This window comes from Leopardus geoffroyi, chromosome B1 (genome assembly GCF_018350155.1).
Source record: "Leopardus geoffroyi isolate Oge1 chromosome B1, O.geoffroyi_Oge1_pat1.0, whole genome shotgun sequence".
NCBI lineage: Eukaryota > Metazoa > Chordata > Mammalia > Carnivora > Felidae > Leopardus > Leopardus geoffroyi.
This window is the reverse complement of record NC_059327.1, coordinates 194,781,156-194,801,310: the sequence shown is the minus strand read 5'-3', so window position 1 is coordinate 194,801,310 and position 20,155 is coordinate 194,781,156. Positions and strand designations below refer to the sequence as shown.

The 20,155-nt window shown below is 46.5% G+C and overlaps 1 long non-coding RNA gene across 1 annotated transcript; it reads right to left on the bottom strand.

The window, feature by feature from the left end:
• Positions 1-11,637: 11,637 nt before the first annotated feature.
• LOC123596161 lies at positions 11,638-19,603 on the bottom strand. Its single transcript, XR_006711567.1, has 2 exons — positions 19,302-19,603; positions 11,638-12,283 (listed from the first exon to the last, which is right to left on the bottom strand). It is a non-coding gene; the product is annotated as an uncharacterized LOC123596161 (long non-coding RNA).
• Between the last annotated feature and the right edge of the window lie 552 nt (positions 19,604-20,155).

Here is a 20,155-nt window from a genome sequence, read left to right as displayed (position 1 = left end):
GATTGGACTTAAATTTATAGTTCTTTTGAGACTGTCAGAGACAGACTGACTCATGGGAGGGGCAGCTGATGGGGTATGAGTCACACTGGAGAGGAGGATTTGCTTTGCTTGGGGCTTGAGAGAGACCTGTAACAGATGGCACTGCTGATGGTGATGGTGACGGTGACAGGGTCTTCTGCTTTCTCGCATGCTTCCTTTAAGATCGGAGCTGAGCCGGGGGCTACAAAAGAAACTATACGGTGGCTTCTTCCCGAGACTAGATGATTAGAGGAGAAAAGAAAAACACAGGCCAGGAATAGGGCTGGCCCAGGGGAACCAGAACTGTAGGACTTTATAGAAAAATTAATAAATGAAAAGTCTTTTTTTTTTTTTGTCTTTCCTTCAGAAAAGTGCAGCTTAATAGCACCACGCACTGTAGGAAGAGCCTTGAGTGACCGTTGGGGCCACATGGGTCTGTGTCAGACCCCTGCCCTGTCTGCCACTCCTTAGCCTCATAATTCTACAGGTAGGTTGCTGAATCTCTCCCAGGCTTAGCTTCCTTGTGTGTCAAATGGATTTAAGCAGCAGAAATAATTGAACGGGCAACAGACTTGGTGTGGTACTTACATCCTCTCAAGTAATCCCCATCCTAGGGCGCCTGGGTGGCTCAATCGGTTAAGTGTCTGACTCTTGATTTCAGCTCACGTTATGATCTCGTGGTTCATGGGCTCGAGCCCCGCGTGAAGCTGACGGTGCAGAGCCTACGTGAGATCCTCTGTCTCCCTCTCTCTCTGACCCTCCCCTGTTCACTCTCTCTCTCTCTCTCTCAAAATAAATAAACATTTAAAAAATAATAATAGTCCCCATCCCTGTTTTATAATAATATATTCATTTTAGAGTTTCCAGGAGGATTAAATGCGATGATGCAGTGACAGGGTCTAACTCACTGCCTTGCACAACACAGGGGTGAAATACATACTGTCTTCCTTTAACCTGTAAGGAAGACCTAAGACCTTCAGACCTAAGTTTTCCCTGGACATGTTTACCTGAGTTTAGATCTGTCCATGTCTCCCTTGGGAAACAGAAATAAATAAAACAAAACAAAACAAAATCTGCCTTTTATTTTGCTCTCTCTTGTACCACTTTATGCGCATTTTTTCCCACCACTGTTAACTCTCACCCACATCATCCTAACTGGTTTTGATTTGTAATGTGTGATGTCTTAGAACCAGCCCAGGAAATAATAGGGGAAAAAGCCAATCTGTTTAAGCAACAAAGAGACTGGGAGTAATGTTGTTTTTAACTTACCTATTCTTTGACCTTGAAGTCAAAAGGAGACAGCTTGTCTGGCTTTGCTAAACTGACCTTCAGATTGTCCAAATGAAGTCCATTTTGGCACTGGAAGCCATGCTTCAATCCATATTCCAGCAAACAGGAGAGTGAGACAAAGAGGGGAGAAGTCTCTCCTTTGGCCACCAGTTTCCTCCTTCTCATGGGAAGTAAGGACTTCTTAGGAAAGTCTCCTTTCTCACAGGACATAAGATTCTATAATAGTTTAAAGCTACGGCTCCCTAAAGGCAGGAATGGTGGAATCGTTCTGGGTGAATTGTCCATGAGTACAGAAATTGCTCCACAAATTGTTGACAAATGAAGGCGGGGACAGGAGAGGTGACTGGATTTCACCTGAAGACCAGAATTGCTGCCTTCCGTCTACCCTGGAGCGGAGACATGTACAAAGGGCACTGGCTTCAGAATCAGACAGCCCTTGGGCGAAACCCAAGCTCTGTAGCTGACTGACCTTGGGCAAGGCACAGCACCTCTCTGAGCCTCCATTTCTTCACCTTTTTTAAAGTTGTTATTTAATTTTTTTTAATATATATTTATTTTTGAGGGGGAGAGAGAGAGAGAGAGAGAAAGAGTGGGGGAGAGGCAGAGAGAGAGGAGACACAGAATCGGAAGCAGACTGTAGGCTCTGAGCTGTCAGCACAGAGCCAGATGCAGGGCTCGAACTTACAAACCATGATACCATGACCTGAGCCGAAGTTGGACGCTTAACCACCTGAGCCACCCAAGTGCCCCTAAAGTTTTTATTTAAATTCTAGTTAACATACAGTGCAATATCAGTTTCAGGTATACAATATAGCAGTTCAACACCGTATATAATTCTCTCTCTCACTCTCTCCTGTTCTTTTTCTCCCTTCTCTCCCTCCCTCCATCCCTCCCTCTGTCTATGGATAGATAAAACTCTATGAGAAATTTCACTCCTTTATCAAAGATGACATCTGTTTTCTTCTTCTTCTTCCTCCTCCTCCTCCTCCTCCTCCTCCTCCTCCTCCTCCTCCTCCCCCTCCTCCTCCTCCTCCCCCTTCTTCTTCTTCTTCTTCTTCTTCTTCTTCTTCTTCTTCTTCTTCTTCTTCTTCCCCTTCTCCTTCTTCTTCATCTTCATCATCATCCCGCACTCATTTGTTCAGTGCTTCACAGAGTGTCAAGCCTCTGTTCACACACCCTCTAAGGCCAACTCTGATGATGGACAACTTAGGGAGTCAGGACACTCCAGTGGCTAAGAACCTGGGCTCCAGAACCAGAGAGCCTGCACTTGACTCGTGTTCTGGAAAGAGTTAGTTTTGGGACCTCGTAAATTAGTGAGCTTCTCTGTGCCTCAGTTGTCTCATCTGCAAAATGACAACACAAGTAACATCTCCCTCCTAAAGTTGTTAACGCTTTTCCTAAGTAAAGCACTTAGAATAGTGTCTGGCTCATGGCAAATTCTCACTGAATCTTATCTCATATCCCTATTGTTGATCTCATTTTACAGAAGCGTAAATAGCTCAGAGAGGCTGTGACTTGCCCAAGGTCACACAGCAAGGAGCAGAAGAGAGCCTACATCTTCTGCCTCAGCTGTGATCTCTTCCTGGTCTACCACACCACAAAGGGTGGGAGAAGGAGCAGAAGGTTCACCATGAGGTCTGTAAACAGGGACGGCTTTGGGAAAGAGAACCACGTGGAACCCTTAGATTAGATTGCTTGCGAGCTTCTGGAACACAGAAAGTCATCTTAATCCATTTCATATTCTGCAGCACAATGTCTGAGGCAAAGTAAGCACTAAGGGAATATTTGTGGAAAGAATTGATCAGGAAATCGATGAGAAAACCTGGGGGTGAGAGTAATAATGGTATCGAGCCCTTTGAACCCTGGTGAATGAGCCAGGTCCATAGAGTGGAGGCAATCTCGATTTCTAGGGAAAGAGGGACAGGCAGTCCTGCCCCAGGAAAACACAGCCCAGTTGCAATGCATTGAAAAGAGAAGGGGATTCCATTCTTGGTTCTGGAGAATGGATCCATTATGGGGTATGTCCACGGAGAGGGAAGTATGTGGCCAAACTCAGAGCTGTCTACAAGGCTTCACCTCTGACTCATCCTCCCTATGCCCACCTCCACTCCAGTCTAGAAACGGCTGGGTAGAAACTGAGCAGAAATCAAATGGCTGGTCAAGAAGAGAAATCGCCAAAGTTGCCCTTGTGAGAAGAGTTTTCCATGGAAACACCTAAGTGCAATTCTCATGCCAAGTCATAATCATCACATCTCTGCTTCCCAAGGCATTTTCCTGTGGGTGATCTCACTGTAATCCCTCAAGGCTGCTACAGAGTAGGAAAGGCAGCATCTATTATCCACATTTCACAGATGCGAACACTGAGGAAAGCACAAGACACCTGCCCAGGGTCACTCGGGGAGTTGGGGCCAGAAATAGGCCCTGACACAAGAACCAAATCCACACTGCGGCCTCCCCACATGATTCAGCCACGTTCTGGATGCACACATAGCAAGTCCCACAGCCCCAGTGCCTCGTGGGACCACACAGTTCCCTCCTCTAACCTCATACACCACCCTCTCCTCCCACCACTTAGGTGTAAGGATCAGGGAGGGACACTGGGTCTCTGTCTTCCAAGGCTGGAGGAGGTCTTGCTATGACCACAGCTGTCATGGCCCTTTGTAAGCTCTTGGGCCATCTGAGGAGTTCAAGTGGTCAGGAGGATGGACCCCAGTACCTACCTGGATTCAAATCCATGGCAGCCCCGTGTTTGAATGGCCTTGAACAAGTTACTCCAGCTCCCAGGAGCTAAGTTTCTTCATCCTCGTAATGAGAAAAGCATAGGAGATTTTAGCTCTATTTAAAGGTTTCTCTGAACAGATTACAAGTTTCCATGATGGACCAGGCTGCCCCATCAGGTAATAAGTCCCCCATCACTGGAAGTCTACAAGCAGACTGGTGCGTGCAAGGGTCCGCTCGTAGGGAGGGAGCTGTAAGGGTGAGGCAGGTAGTGCACGATATGTGGACAGAACCCCTTGCCCACACTACCGACCACATCAGTATCACCCAAAGAACACGTAGAAAATGCAGGTCCCGTAGCCCCGCCCCCGGGTAGTCCGCCTGCAAACATGTCAGATGTAGCTCAGAAACCTGGATCTTTCTTAGAAGTATCCCGACGCTTTCGTTTGCTAGGGCTTCTAACAAAGTGACACCAACTGGGTGGCTTAACCAAAAGAAACTCCGTGACTCACGTTTCTGGAGCCCAGAAGCCTGAGATTAAGGTATCAGTAGGATGGGTTTCTCCTGAGGGTGTTGGAGAGACTCTGCTCCAGGGTCTCCGTGAACTTCCGGCGGTTTTCTGGCAATCTTGGTTATTCTTTTTCTCACAGGCTGTCACTCCAGTCTGCGCCCCATGCTCACATGGCATTGTCCCTGCGCGCATCATGCCTATCTCTGAGTCGCATTCCCCATTTTTAGAAGTCCTATTGGGTTGGGGCCCCAGCAACACTGCTCATCTGCAAAGACCCTATTTCCACACAAGGTCTCACTCACAGGTACTGGGGGTTAGGACTTTCGACATCCTTTTCAAGAAGGCAAGTCAATCCATAACTCCAGGTGATTCTGACGCGCAGCCAGGGTTAGGGACCCAGCGGACTACAGCTCTTCAAATGGCCTCTAAGCCCCCTGGGAATCTTGAATGGCTGCAGCTTCTGACTCAGTGGGTCTGGAAGGCCCCAGATTCTGCTTTCTGAACAGGAGGCCCTGATATGGCTTGCCCACGGACTGGCGCTCTCAGGGAGGTCGCTCCCAGCACAAGATGCCCAGGAAATCCAGAAATGGCTACCACGCAAATAGAAGCTCTCTGCTTCATTTCTCCTAGGACAAGGGTTGCTTTCTTCTTCGGTCTCTGAGGGCATAGGAAAGAAAACCTGCCGGTTTGCCCCATGCCCCTTCAGAGCCATCACCCTGGTAGGGGCATGGACCCTGGGATGGGATGAGAAGACTGGGCTGCCAAACTCTGGGAAAAGCTCTGATGCTCATGCTCCCTTGTCCGTTTAATTTTACACATTCGGGATTCTTTTGTTGTTCCCCTTGTTTTGTTCGGTCCCACACCCGTTAACCCCGTGCCCAGCCTAAGCGCGCGCTGGATGCAGCTGACTCCCACGAAGTGACTGCCGCCCGCCCACCTGCGCTGGCCGTCAGAGGCCAGAGACTCGCGAGCCAGCTAGGCCTGCCCGGGACCTCTGAGAAGCCCACCCTCCGCACTGGTGTCAATCCCAGAGGCCTGCCGGAGGAGGTGCGCCCCGCCCCACGTGCACAGCCCCTCCCGCCCTGGGTAATCGGCAATGGGACAGGCCTGGCCGGTCACAAAGGCGACAGCTGCGCCGAGGGGCAGCCGCCTTAATTTATTTATAGATGCGCTGGCTCTTTATGTGGCCTAGTTAAGGACGCCTTTCCATAAATACATAGAAACGGATGTTATTCTAGAACCCACCAATAATAGGCACAGCTGTAGAGACTGCTGCTGGATTAACAGCCCCACCTCCCTCTCCGCACCCCCCTCCCACCAAAATAGAAAATAAAGTTAAAAATGCACGTGGGATTTTTTTTTTTTCCAGTGCGTGTATGCAAGAGGGAAATTCTGTCAACAATGAGATGTTTCTTTGAGAGCAAAGGCAGAATTTCTTAGGAAACAGAAAATTACGAGCTAAGGCTACCTCTTGCCAAGCAAAGACACAGCTCTCACCTTCCCCCTCCCAGGAGTGTGATCGCCGCGCCCCACGCTTTCACCCGTCCCGGTGAGCTTCTGTTTAACCCGGACATAATCCTCTTGTTCCAGAGGCCACGCGCGGTTTGTTTCTTTGCAAAAATATAATTTGCCAAATGCCAATTCTGGCCCTTTCCTTGGCGATCACTTGTTTGGGGCGCTGGACCAATGAGGGGTCTTTGTGGAGTCAAGGGGCCTAGAAAGAATGAAATCATGACGGCGTTGTGAGGGAGTCCTCCGCCCTTATGCCTTTGTTATTTCCCCCAGTTCGTTCTACAGACCCTTAATTCTATTACCCAGCTGTAATTTGGCTCTGTGTCTCTCCAGCATTCTTTCCTTTCTTCTGCCCCCTTTCTCTTTAATCGATTGATTCATCTGTAATTGGATTTTCTCTGGCTCTTACCAGCTATTAAAAGTAGCTACGTGTGTGTATGTGAGTGAGTGTGCTTTCTAACTAGGCCAAGCTTTCGAATGCCTTGCAATCCTGAACCTTGTTCGGGTTTCTTAGTATGAATTCAATTCCCTGGCTCCTTTCGAGGCAGCGGGGAGTAGCAGAGAATACAAGGCTTGGAAGCCTGACAGAATGATACTGTTTTGTTTTGTTTTGTTTTTTGCTTTGTTTTGTTTGGTGGAAGGCTGACATTTATTGAGCTCCTATGCTTCCCAGGTGTTCTCCCAAGCCCTTTGCAAGCATTACTGACTCTCGCCACATCCTTGTAAGGCAGGTACTGCTATTACCCCATTTTGGGGTAATGGAGACAGACGGAGGTTAAGTAACTGGCCCAAAGCCACACAATGAGCTAGTTAATGGCAGAGCTCTTGATCACAATGAGATTTCCCTAAATTCTGCCTCTTCCTATCCGTGTAAGTTTCAGCATGGCTTATTTCTTTCTGCCTCGGTTTCCACATCTGCAAAATGAGTAAGGGTCGGTATCTCTTGCAAGATGATTTTTAAAACGTACTGAGAATATACTGCCTGACTCACTGAGGCTCACACACACACAGATTCCAGTAATCCCTGTGCTATGGATGAGACCAAGAACTAAATACAGGAGCCCCGTGAGCACGGACAGCAGAAATAGAGCGCTGTCCTCTGAGGTCTGCTCACTCCACCGCCCCAGTCTCTGCTTTGGACAAACAACCAGAATCCAAGCAGATCATTTTCTAAAATCGCAATAAAGATTCTGCTGCTGGGGGCTCCTGGGTGGCTCAGTCGGTTAAGCGTCAGACTCTTGATTTCAGCTCAGGTCATGATCTCAGGGTTTGTGAGATGAGCCCCGACTCTGGCTGTGTGCTGATAGCATGGAGCCTGCTTGGGATCCTCTCTCTTTGCCCCTCCCCCACTTTCTCTCCCTCTCTCTCTCTCTCTCTCAAAAGTAAATAACTTAAAAAAGAAAAGAAAAGATTCCATTGCTGGTAAGCAGTGTGTCTTCAATGAGAATTTCCTCTTTCCAGTGTCCGTTTTCCCAGATGTAAAATGATGGGGTAGAGTTGGGGGACCACCACCACCTTTTCCGTGGTGACCTCAGGGGACGAGTTCAGTGCTGTCACCTCAAGGCTGGACCAACTTTTCCATGGCAGTGAAACCCTTGAGCACTTATCAGCTTCATTTCATATAATTATTTAACTGTCACCACAAATGCATATAGTCAATACTTTTATCTCCATTACACAGATGGGGAAACTGAGCCACCGAGAGGTTGAGTAACTTGCCCAAGGCGGCATGGTATATTCCAGAACCAAGACTCAGACCACACTCTCTCCATGAAGACAGGGGACACCCCTAGTTTTTCTCCCAGGTGTAGGGCCTCAGGGAAGATCTGCTGAGCTTGGCTTTGTCATTGAGATGAGGTGGGGCAGGGTACAGGGAGTGAGTCAGGAGGTGCTAGCAAGGGGTAAATTACTGAGGGACGCTGGACGGGCCAAAATGACTCCAGGATAACTTGCTGCTTGACCATCGTTTAGGCGGTGCAATACTTCTGACCTCTATATCTTAAACAATCACAGGGGTGATTTCACAAGGTTGTTGAATGAAATAACGCGCATGAAACACAGCACCACACCTGGCCTTCAAAGACTCGTGACTTCCTAATTCATGGGAGTTATTACAATAATTATTATTATTATGAGAATGAATTTTGAATTTTTAAATATGGTCCCCCTATGCACATGTATGTATGCAAGATTTTTAAAAGATAGTTACCAAATTGATTTTATATCAGATTAAGTTCTATCGTTCTTAAGTCAAATTTTGTTTTATTTTATTTTGTATTTTTAAGTTTATTTATTTATTTTGAGAGTGAGAGAGAGAGAAAGAGAGAGTGCTAGAGGGGCAGAGAGACAGGGAGACAGAGAATCCCAAGCAGGCTCTGTGCTGCCAGCGCAGAGCCCAATGCAGGGCTTGAACTCACAAACCAGGAGATCGTGACCTAAGCTGAAACCAAGAGTCAGACACTCAACCAACTTTGCCACCCAGGTGCCCCTGAAGTCAAATTTTAAAAATCCCATCTAGGGGCGCCAGGGTGGCTCAGTTGGTGAAGCATCTGACCTTCGCTCAGGTCATGATCTCTTGGTTCATAAGTTTGAGCCCCATGTCAGGCTCTGTGCTGACAGCTCAGAACCTGGAGTCTTCAGATTCTGTGTCTCCTTCTCTCTCTCTTCCCCTCCCCCACTTGTGCTCTCTCTGACTCCCAGAAATAAATAATAAAAGTAAAAAAAAAATTGTTAATCCCTTCTAGAAACTAAGGAATTGGTCCTAGCCCATACCCTTCTGCCTACCCCTCTTTCTCCTAGGTCCTAACGCTGCTCAGAGAGACACAAAACAAAACACAACTTTGTCACTCAAGGAGGGGGAGTCAGGAATTAACCTCCACTGTGAAACTGCAGAGTAATATAATTTCACAACTTCCAACGTCTGGCAAACTCCACAGACAGTATTTGCAAAAGCAGTTTTGCAATGACCACACTCGGGAAATCCCCAAAGAATGTTTATAAATACTGCAGATTTAGAGATTTAATTCTAAATTTTCCCAAAACCACATCATCCAAAAATGTAACACTCCTTTTCAAATTAAAATAGTGTGTGTGTATTAACTCTAACACAGCTCAGATATAATTTAATTGGACCAAAATTTCCAGACTGATCATGACAGTATTGTTTGAAGTCATACATAGTTGTAAGCAATTTATAAATCCAGGGGTGAGGAATCAGTTCAATAACTCATGCCATCTCAACAGCACTGGTTACTACTAGCCAGGAGCTGGAGAAAGGAGGGAATGGGGAGTCACCGCAAATGACTTCTTTTGGGGGTGATGGAAGTGTCCTTGAATTACAAACTGTTATGATTTCCCAAACCTGTCTCTAAAAAACACTCAACTGTATACTTTAAAAGGGTGAATTTTAGAGCATGTGAATTCTCTCAATTTAAAAAAAAAGATAATGGAAAAAGATGGGTAGAAGTCTTTGTAAACTGAGTCAATAGATAGAAAATCTGGGGAAAAAATATGTTCTAGAACTATACCTATTGACATAGACTAATGGACTATACGGAATAAGATTCAAAATATCAAGTCGGGAGAAAAAAAAAATCATGTGCCAACTGACCATATGACCTATTTTGATGAAAAAAAATAATATCTGTGTCTAGAAGGATCTAGAAGAATATACACCAAATCATTAACCGGTCTTTTCTGGAATTACAGGTGGTTTTATTTTCTTTTTGCCTCTCTAGCAGCATTATATATGGTTTTTAATAAAGGGAGGAAAAAGAAACCAAATCTGGGAGGGTAAGTAGGATAGATGACAGATGGAGACGTTTTACTTTAGACCTTCAACTAACCCAAGGTAAAGAAGCTTCAACAACGTGTGGGTTTGCGGCGAAGTCCACGATATGTGCTGTGTCAGAAAACAGCCATCGAGGGCCAGCAACACAGAGACAAACAAACAATGCTTCAGTGTTTATCAGTTGGCAGTCCTCCCCCACCTCTTCCATTTTGATTTACAAAATGCAGGGACTGTTCTGATCGCAGTTACAAGCAGAGCCAACGTCGCTTACCAACTGCGTTTTGATAAACGTAACTGCGTTTCGTTTATTATCACGGAAACCTTATTCAGCCTGTTAGGAGTTAGTTCTAAGTTGGTCAGTTAGTTCTATTTTACTGAAGTCATGTACACCATAATAGCTGTTGAGAAGGACTGGGGTGGGGGGGGGGAACCTCTATTTTCAAAGTCTCTGCTACATGTCCGGTATGTTTTAGGCAATATTGATGGAGTTCTTACTTAGCCCCAAACAGGGACCCCTGAAGGTAGTGATGTGACCTCCACTGTTCAAGACACAGAGAGGCTGGTTGACCGGCCTGAGGTTGCCCAGCGGGTGGGTGGCTAAACAGGGTCAGAATGCCTACGTGTCTTCCCCGCAAGAATCATGTTCTAATCCTCTACAACCCTCCCCTGCCCTTGGACTCACAAGGTCCTTGTAGCCCACTAATTATCAGACTGAAACATAGATTTCTGGAAGGCTTCTTTGAAATAAAATTCATCAGCTGCCAAATCACTCACTTACTAAATTGCCAGCGCTCAGCCCTGACCTTCTCATTGAGGATGAAGCCCCTGCCTCCCCCAAGCACACACGCTGTGCTGGCACATCATATGGAGGGGGAAGGAAGACAGGGGAGTGAGGGAAGCAAGCCTTTCTCTCTGCCCTGACTCCACCCACCAAGGGCTCCCCTGGCCCCAGCCCTGCAGTTGGTCCCATTATCGCTTCCACCCCAGCTAATTATAGTCGCTGATTACCTAACAGCAAGCCCCACTGTCACCTGCTTTGCCCTGACGGATTATGCCATCTGGGCCACGTGGCCAGGGTCCGAGAGCCACGAGAGGTCACAGAGAGGGGCAAATGGCTCTGAATGGGAAGAAATGTGTTTACAGCCCTGACAGCTGACTGGGCCATTAAAGGGGCTTTAGCTGTGTGTTCCCAGCTGAAACCCCTCTCCAGGGGCCTCCCTATTAGCTAATGGGATGTGGATGCATATATCGCTCTGGTTCCAAATGTGGGCATGCTGGGGGACTGACTGCATGCTTTCCTAAAAAGGAGAAGAAAAAGAACTTAGGAGAGACCTGGGGGCTCACAGTTGTTTGGGGTCCTTGTTGAACGGGCATCAGAACATGCCTGCAGAGGCCGTGCTCCATGGCCGGCAGGATTCAAATACATTTTCCACTTCCTGTGCTCATGTCCATGAAATTAACACATGTATAAAACCCATTTTATGACATTAAAGAAACCCTGTAAGGCGACTTCCATTTCATTAAGAACTTCATGTCCTTAACAGTAGTGCCTCTATCTCAAACTTGATTGTGCTTGTGTATATGACCTGGGACTCTCATCACAGTGCAGATTCTGAATCTGTCTCGATTGGGGTGGGGGAAGGAGGGGAGAGGGAGTGCAGATTCTGTATTTCTAAATAGCGTCTGGAAGATTACTGATGCCACTGGTCTGTGGACGATGCTTTGAGTAGCGAGGATCTGCTTAGTCACTGAATGAAATTAAGTTACCAAATTAACATCACACAGAAAACCTATAAAATGGTATTTTTCCAACTGTATTACAGAACACGAGTCAGCCAAGGAGGCTGCCTCGGCCCCAACAGGTTCTCAGTGGAGTAAGTTCCGGAATCACCGCATACTCTGCACCCCCCTGGGAATGCCCAATACATCATTAGCATATCGGAGCTGAGGAAGCCTGCAGTGATCTGTTCCACTTTAGATGTGAACAGTTTGCATTCAACTGAAAGTTTGGTGCTTTATGCCCTAGTTTTTGTTGCAACCCTCACTGGAGAGTCTCTATTATCCCGATTGCTTAACCTGACCATAAATGTCTTGATTTGAAAAATGCCTTCTCAGCCATACAGAGTTATTCACGTGAAATACACACACACAAGTAAGGAAGGCTTGAACACTGGGAAGCAATGCTTGTATGAGGTCCTGTCATGAAATGCAGGCACTGTGGCGGCTTCTTCTGACAGCTTCTGAGCCCAGTGACCTCAGCTCGCCTGGCTTCCCCTCCTCCCAGCGTGATGAGGAAGTAGAAATGGAGGAGGAGGTATTGAAAAAGTGCCCAAGAGGTGGGACAGGGACGACTTCACAGGGGGTGTAGATCTAGAGGTCTGATGACAAAGGCCAGTACGACTACTGCAAAATAGAGCTTCAAGGTTGATTTGCTTACAATTTACCTTAAAAAGGGGCGCCTGGGTGGCGCAGTCGGTTAAGCGTCCGACTTCAGCCAGGTCACGATCTCGCGGTCCGTGAGTTCGAGCCCCGCGTCAGGCTCTGGGCTGATGGCTCAGAGCCTGGAGCCTGTTTCCGATTCTGTGTCTCCCTCTCTCTCTGCCCCTCCCCCGTTCATGCTCTGTCTCTCTCTGTCCCAAAAATAAATAAACGTTGAAACAAAAAAAAAAAACAAAACAATTTACCTTAAAAAAAAAGCAAAATTTACCAAACCACTTTCTAAAAGCATCTTTATTTAACATCATAAAATGCTCACCATAGGATATTAGATAAAAAAAATAAAAGGCATCCAAGTGGAAGACAGAATGTAACCACAACTTGTGTGTGTCTGTGTGTTTAATGTATATGGGGGGGTGTGTGTGTATACGCATGTGTGAGTCTATGTGTGTATGTAACTGCACACATGAATTTGAAGGAGGAGAGAGAATCATCTAGAATGTTTGCTTTGGAATCAAGCAACATTAGGTTCAAACTGCAACTGGTCCGAGTTTCTTAACCTTTGGTTTGTATCTTCTGTGAGATGAGACTAACAATTCCCACCTCAGGCTTATGTGAGAATTAAATGAGATAATGTCTGGCAAGCACTTAGCACATGGCCTGGCTCAAATTTAAACACTCACCAGATGGGAGTCATGATTGTGTTAATATAGTAAGAGTGTGGAAGAAAATACACAACATGTTAATACTGGGTCATCTCTGGGTGAGGAGTTAGAAGTGAATTTTATTTTCTTCTTTGTACATTTCGGAATTATCCAAAATGATTCAAAGAATACCCTTATAAAATTAAGAAAAGATTATAAGACAAACTTTATAAAGTAAAATGCTAATTGTAGTTTTCTCTGGTTAAGAAAGGTGGGCCATTTTTATTTCCTTCTTTATACTTTCGATTTTTGAAATTGTCCACAACTCACTAGTTTTAACAATTTTTGAATATGAAAACCGTGCCCATCTCTTTTGGACATTTTGGGAAAATGCAGAAAAACTCTGAAAAGAAAGTAAAATCACTTATAGTGTTGTGATTTCTCTGCTTTTATTACTCTTTGTTTAAATTTATAAAGTACAGATTCACACCTAAATGAATGGTCCCCTAGAATTGTGCAGTGCACAACATGGACAACCATATTCATGGTCCTGAAATAGCACCCCCCATACACTTCTCAACCCACCCCCAGAAGTCACTGATATGAATTTTTCCTGTATATGTATAACACACACACACACACACACACACACACACACACACACACAGATATATATACATGTGCATACATGCTCACATGATTAAGTAAAAATGTCTTTAAGGAAATTCAAGAAAGATTTTAGAGGCCACTTATATGTAATAGATCTAATTAGTCTCCCAAGATCAAGTCTAGGAGGGAAGTACCTTCCCCACGTTCTCCATGAGTAAACTCACTTGAGCAGATATGCTTTAAGCATCTATGCTATTCCAGGTCCTATGCTATTTACTAAGGAAACAAAAATGGGGAAGACACAAGATCTCTGGTCTCAGCAAGCCTCTAGGCTATCACAGAAATGCGCATACAGTAGTCCCACCTTACCGGAAGTTTCAGGGATCTGCAGTCAACTGCTATCAGATAGCAGATGATCCACCTGACATAATTAATGTAAGAAGGTCAAGAGAAGCCACGTCATAGGGCCTGCAAAATTCACCACCCCCCTTCATCTCATCATGCATGGAATTTTATCATCATGACAAGGAGAAGGGTGAGCACAGTAAGAGATTTTGAGAGAGAGACCACATTCATGTAACTTTTATTACAGTGTATCGTTATACTTGTCCTATTTTATTATTAGTTATTGTGGTTAATCTCTCACTGTGCCTAATTTATAAATGAAACTTTATCATAGGTGTGTCTGCACAGGAAGAAACATGGTATACCTAGGGTTTAGGGCTACCCACGGTTTCAGGCATCCACTGGGGGTCTTCGAATGCATCCCCCACCAGATACGGGGGACTCCTGAATTAGAAATGTGTGCAAATACAATAATGGAAGCCAATAACAGGTCCAGAGGCAGTAAGGAAGAGATAGTGAACCCCTTCTTCTGCAGGGATTCTGGAAGCCCTCCTGGGGAAGAAGGCATCTCACCTATATCTAAAAGGCTACAGACCTGGGTTCCTCGCACACCCACACGATCTCACACTCCCCACCTTTCATCATGTCCAGGCAGGTCTCTGGTCTTGGGCTGGAATATGTTCCCACGCTTCGACTCCGAGGCCAACCCTACTCATCTTTCAAAACTGAACCAGGAGGTACCTCCTGAAAGGCATCCCTAACTACCCAGCATGAGTAGGCACCCCTTCTCACTGCACGTGTGTCTTTATCAGACACTTACCAAATGACTCACGAGACTGGAAGTCAGCGTTTTGTCCTATTTATCTTTGAGCGATGGGGCAGGACTGAACGCCACACCCAGTACACGGCCCCCAATAAATGTCTTAGAAAAAACCAACAACAGCGCTAGGGTATAGTGCTACATCAGACCCATAGCAGAGATGGCTTCTGATCGCATAAAGAACATACATATGGGAAGAAGAAAACTGTCCCTCTGCCCTGCATCATTAGAAAAGAGCCTTCCTCTGGGAACACACAGTTCCTCAGGCGGCGGCTTAGCACCCAGACAGGACCTTTGTGCTCCTTAAGAACGAAAGCCTCCAGGCTCCAGCAGCTCTGAACAAGCAAAGCAGAGAGGCTGGATTCCAGCGCGACCCACTCAGCGGGGTGGCCTTGTGCCGGAGAGGTACTGCTCCAAGACAGCCCTGCTGACCCATGGGCAGACAAGATATATTTCCTCCCAAGGAGCTGACAGTCTGTGCAATTCAACAATCAAGGAAACCCGCACAGTGAGTGGCTGCTTATAAAACGTTGAGTAAATAAGTGAATGAATGCCTGTTAAAAAAAAAAAAAAAAAAGCGATGAATTTTCTTAGACTGATTCCGATTGTATTCGGTTAGGTCCTACTATGCATTTGCTTTGTGCTCCGAGGTCCACTTTGATCAAGTCTTCCAACAGGGGGATCTGATTCCTTTTCTTCCCGGCTAGAAGCTATGGAAGCCTCTGACTTGTTTTGAACAGGTTGAATGTTCTGGTGCAAAGGACCCAAACTGCAAATCAACATAGACAGGGCTCTGTCAGGTGCTTTCATGTAAACGGACTCACCCCGCTGTTGGCCGCGTTACTCATCAGATGCCCCTCTCTCGCCTGCTTGCTTTCAAAAGGCCTTTATTATACATGCACACCGTTTAAACTCTGGCAGAAGCGGTGATGAGTGGCCGGATCTTATTCCGGTGTTACCCACAGTGCTGTGCACACAGTAGGCACTCCAAACGTCCTGGGAGAGTATTTCCATGTTACCAAAACTCTTGTTTGATTGAGGCATTAGACAAGCCCGTCGCTGGGTGGGACAAACATGGAAAAAGCCCAGGAACCTGCAAAAGTTGCCTAAGACTATCCCACCAGTGGGGCAGGGCCCGGCCTGAGACCCCAGGGCTCTTGACCCTAACAGAGGGCTCTTTAAGTGCCACACACAGGCCTCTGGCCACCCAGGGGGTGACCGGAAAGTGCCTCAGAGGTCCCCAGACACCAGTAGCAGCAAAATCAGCAATGTCATGAAAACGTAAATTATAGACCAGGTGGCTTTAAATACCTGTGGGACCAGGCCTTTGCTTTGCAATTACAGAGCCCCTGCTCTTGTCAGAACTGTTGCAAAAGCATTGTCACGGGGCGTTCGTGACTTGCTCCTTCCCCCTGTTCACCCACCCTGGATTTTATATTGTTTCCCCCCCCCCGAAACAACACGGGATCAGAGCAGCTCTTTGCCAGAAGGTGATCAGTATCTCTCAGATGGCCCACCAGATCAGCCTCAGCTTCTCAGCCCAGCTTTGGGGAGCCTCTTGTAGCTGACCTGTCCCCGCGTTCCTGGCCCATTCCACATTTCCCCAGATTCTATACTTTGGCCAGAGGGAGCCCTTCTCTGCTTCACCCCCGACATACTTGGGGCCTTCCCCTCTGCGAGCCCTCCTTGGGTGATGCCCCTGCTCAGAACAGCCTCTCTTTCTCTCTCTACCGTGCAAGTCCTCTTTATCCTCTGAATGTAACAATGGACCCTTGCAATTGAAAGTGCTGTGCTGCTCTGACTTCCTACAGCACCCTTGAAATCCCCTTTGGGTGGGACACTTAGCAGATCTCTTAGGCAGTTGCTTATCTCTCTGGGCACAGTCACGTCTCAGCTGGAAGTAAGTTCTTTCCACCTGAGAGTCACGTCTTCGACAGAACACGGTGGGCAAAAATCTCCGGCCCTGGAGTCAAAGGCCTGCTTCTAACCCTTTAATGGCCTTTAACTGTCTGGCCAGGTGCTAATTTCCTTTCCTTTTCAGAGGTCAGGTTTCTCATCTGTAAAAGGGGATAATACTAACTATCACATGGGGTTGCTACGGGGTCGATTAAGAATCCAGGGCGCCAGGGTGGCTCAGTCTGTTAAGTGGCCGACTCTTGATTTCAGCTCAGGTCACGATCTCACCGGTTTGTGCGTTCGAGCCCCACGTCCGTCTCTGAGCTGACAGTCCAGAGCCTGCTTTGGATTCCATCTGTCTCTCTCTCTCTCTCTCTCTCTCTCTCTCTCTCTGCTCCTCCCCACTTGTCCTCTCTCCAAATAAATAAATAAACTTAAAAAGAAAAAGAAAGAACGCAGATTGAGCGAGAGAAAGTACCTGGCGGATAGCAAATGCTCAGTAAATAGCAGTTGCTGTTATCATGTGAGAGGGTAGGATGTATTCAGGGAGTTACTGTGGCTCACTGGTGGGTGGAGCCCCCCCTATGGAGAGAGGACGGGTGCGGATGAGGTTGGAGAACTAAGCCAGGTCCAGACAATGAAAGGCCCCCTACACCTCGTGAAGGAGTTTGGACTTCTCCAGAGAACGAGAGTACTCAGGGAAGGGTTTTAAGTAGGGGAAGGACTGATTGACTTACATCTTAAAGGCTTCCTTGGCTTCCATGGGGAGGATGGTGTAGAGATGAGGTCAAGTCAGAAAAACAAGTTAGAAGGCCAATACAGTCACGCTGCTGAGGCAAATGAATCCCAGTCCCTCACTTCTGGGAGCCTGTGGTCTACCAGGGGGAGACGGATAACTAAGGAAGGACAGTAAATGGAAAATGATGGGGAAAGGAATGTGGACCACTTGGAAGCAAGGAGAGAGAATTGCCGTCTCCAGCTGATAGGGAGGGACACTCCAGGGAGGTTTTAGGGAGCACATAACCTGTAGGGGCCCCACCTTTTCTGAAGAATCCCTTATGCTCTCTTTAAGTTGACCTGGATATAAATGCCTGGACATTCTACTATCGTCGTTTCCAGGACAGGAACCCCCACCGTGTATGATGGATGAGACCAGGAGATGGTGAGGATCCCATCCAAGGATAAGATTCAAAGATTAACAATCTCTAAATTTCATGTTCATCCGAATGCTTTGAACCTTAATCTCCCCTTTGTGCTGTCATGTCAGTATTTTGCATTTTGGAGGGCAATTATTTGAAGAGGGACAATCAATGCTCTTCTCTTTTACCTACCTATCGGTTGACCTATTTTTTTTTTAAGATTCCCTGAGAAAAAAATTTTAGAGGAAAACAGGAGCTCTGAAATGAGCTAGAATTTAATGTCATGCCATTAACATTTCAGAAAATGCCAGCAGAAGCTTGAGGAGATAATTACATACAAGGGAAGCAAATTGGGTGTGTATACCACAGGTCCACCAGAAAGTGTTTCAAAGTGGATCGTGTCACCGAAAATTGTTTGTTCTCAACAAGTTTGAGCTGAAATAATATTTACATTTGGACGAATGGTTCCTAATTGGGTTATCCATTAGCGATGGAGGGCAGGAGTCGTGAGAAAATGAAACTTAATTTGCAAGCCTCAGACATGAAGGCAGCGATTAGTTGTGGAAGGTGAGCAAATGCACAGCTCCTGAGCCCTATCTGCCTTCAGCGGTGCCAGAAAGGGGTGGTGTAGCCAGGGATGAAGCCAGCAATGCCCAGAGTGCCAATGAAAACTCACTCTTTCATAGAACTTTACAAAGCACTTTCCCACACACGATCTTCTTTGATCTTGTTTGTCCTCGTTTACAGCTGAGGCTATGAAGATTCAGGTGACTCACCCAAGGTCACGGAATGAGGGCAGGAAGGGACCGCGATGCATGCCAGTTCTTCTGACCCTCAATCCCATGTTCTGGCCACCCTGCCTCTCAAAAACCTTCCGAAAGTGACAGCTTATAGTAAGGCCCTTGGCAATGAAGGGTCTTACATGCAGCCAATATACTAATGGGTATAAATCAATTGCACAGTAATGGCCTGACCCGCAGCTGCTGGGATGGTAGCCACAGGGCTGCCACTGGTGAGGCCCAGCAGGGCAGCTCTTCTCAGCTCAGGCTCAAAGCTGCCAGAGCTAAACTTGCTCCTTTAGGCAGGGGGACCCAGACAAATAGACTATAATAAGTAGACCTTTGCACGAGACAGACTGGAAGCAGAGTGACCAGGAGAGTTTCACCGATGAAGGCTGGGTGGAGAAATACGATTCTTGGGAGAAGTACACAAAACAACCCTTGGTTAGGCTTAAGGGATGCAAAGCAAGAAGCAGCCACCCCGCTGCTGAGGTCAGGGTGAGACACACAGAACAGAGACAAATCTTTTCCCACTGCCCTAGTGACAAGGGGGGGTCCACTGGTCCATTCGAGCAGAAAACTGGAAATGTATCAGACCCACCAACACTTTCGAAAGCTTCCTCTAGTGACCTGGGGATAAAATGCAAATCTCCTAGGAGGATTCAAAACACCCCAGGAGGTCCCACCCTTGCTTACCTCTGTAGCCCCGTCTCTCATCACACTCCTCCCCCCGCCCCGCCATGTATATACCCACAAGCAGCCCATACAGTCACTCTAGCTATCCAAACACTTACTGCTTCTCTTCCTCCGCCACAGCATGCTCTTTCTTGCTTCTAGACCTCGATCCAGGCTGTTCTTTGTATCAGCTTCATTTCCTCCTTCCTATCCCAACTGCTTAGCTCCTACTCATTGGGTATCAACCTACAGGTCACTTCTCTCCATCACCTCTACCCTTATGAGGCTAAGTTTGCCTGCCATGCTCGCCCATATCAGCCCGTACTTCCTGAACCCTCACTGTAATTGCTCAATTCATATTCCAACCTCACTACCCAGCAATTACTTGATAGAAGCAGGGATTGCTTGCACGCTCACTATGGTAACCCCAAGCCAAGCACATTTGTTGAACGATAGGATAGATTAATCCTTTAATTAATTTCACTGGTGGTAAAATCTAGTAAACAAAAAGCATTTCTCCTTTATAGAGGGTAAGTTAGTTGGTCTCAACTTGACAAAGATCCAGCTGGACAACCCCACCACGTCATGTTACATAAGCACCTGAACAGACCATTTGAGTCAAGATTCTGCCGAAAACGTGAGCAGAAGAGCTGTTCACACAGTTCTGACTTAAGAAGGCTTATTTCTGTCTGGGTGTGATCCAAGTTACTGAGGGCTTTGAATAATTGGGAAAGACATTATCTTTGGAAACTAAAATCCAACCCCTGTCCCTTGGTTCCTGCCAAATATCTCCCATAACCCACATTAAGTGGATTCCTCTGTCCTTAATCACATACTAAATGCCTGCATCTGTGGTTGGCATCAGTGGTTGTGAAGCAGCTGCAATCACCACATACAAGTCCTGTTTTTACAGCAGGAGAAATATTGGGTAAAGGGCTCCAAGTAGTGAGTGAGAGTAAGATCTTCCTTCCCA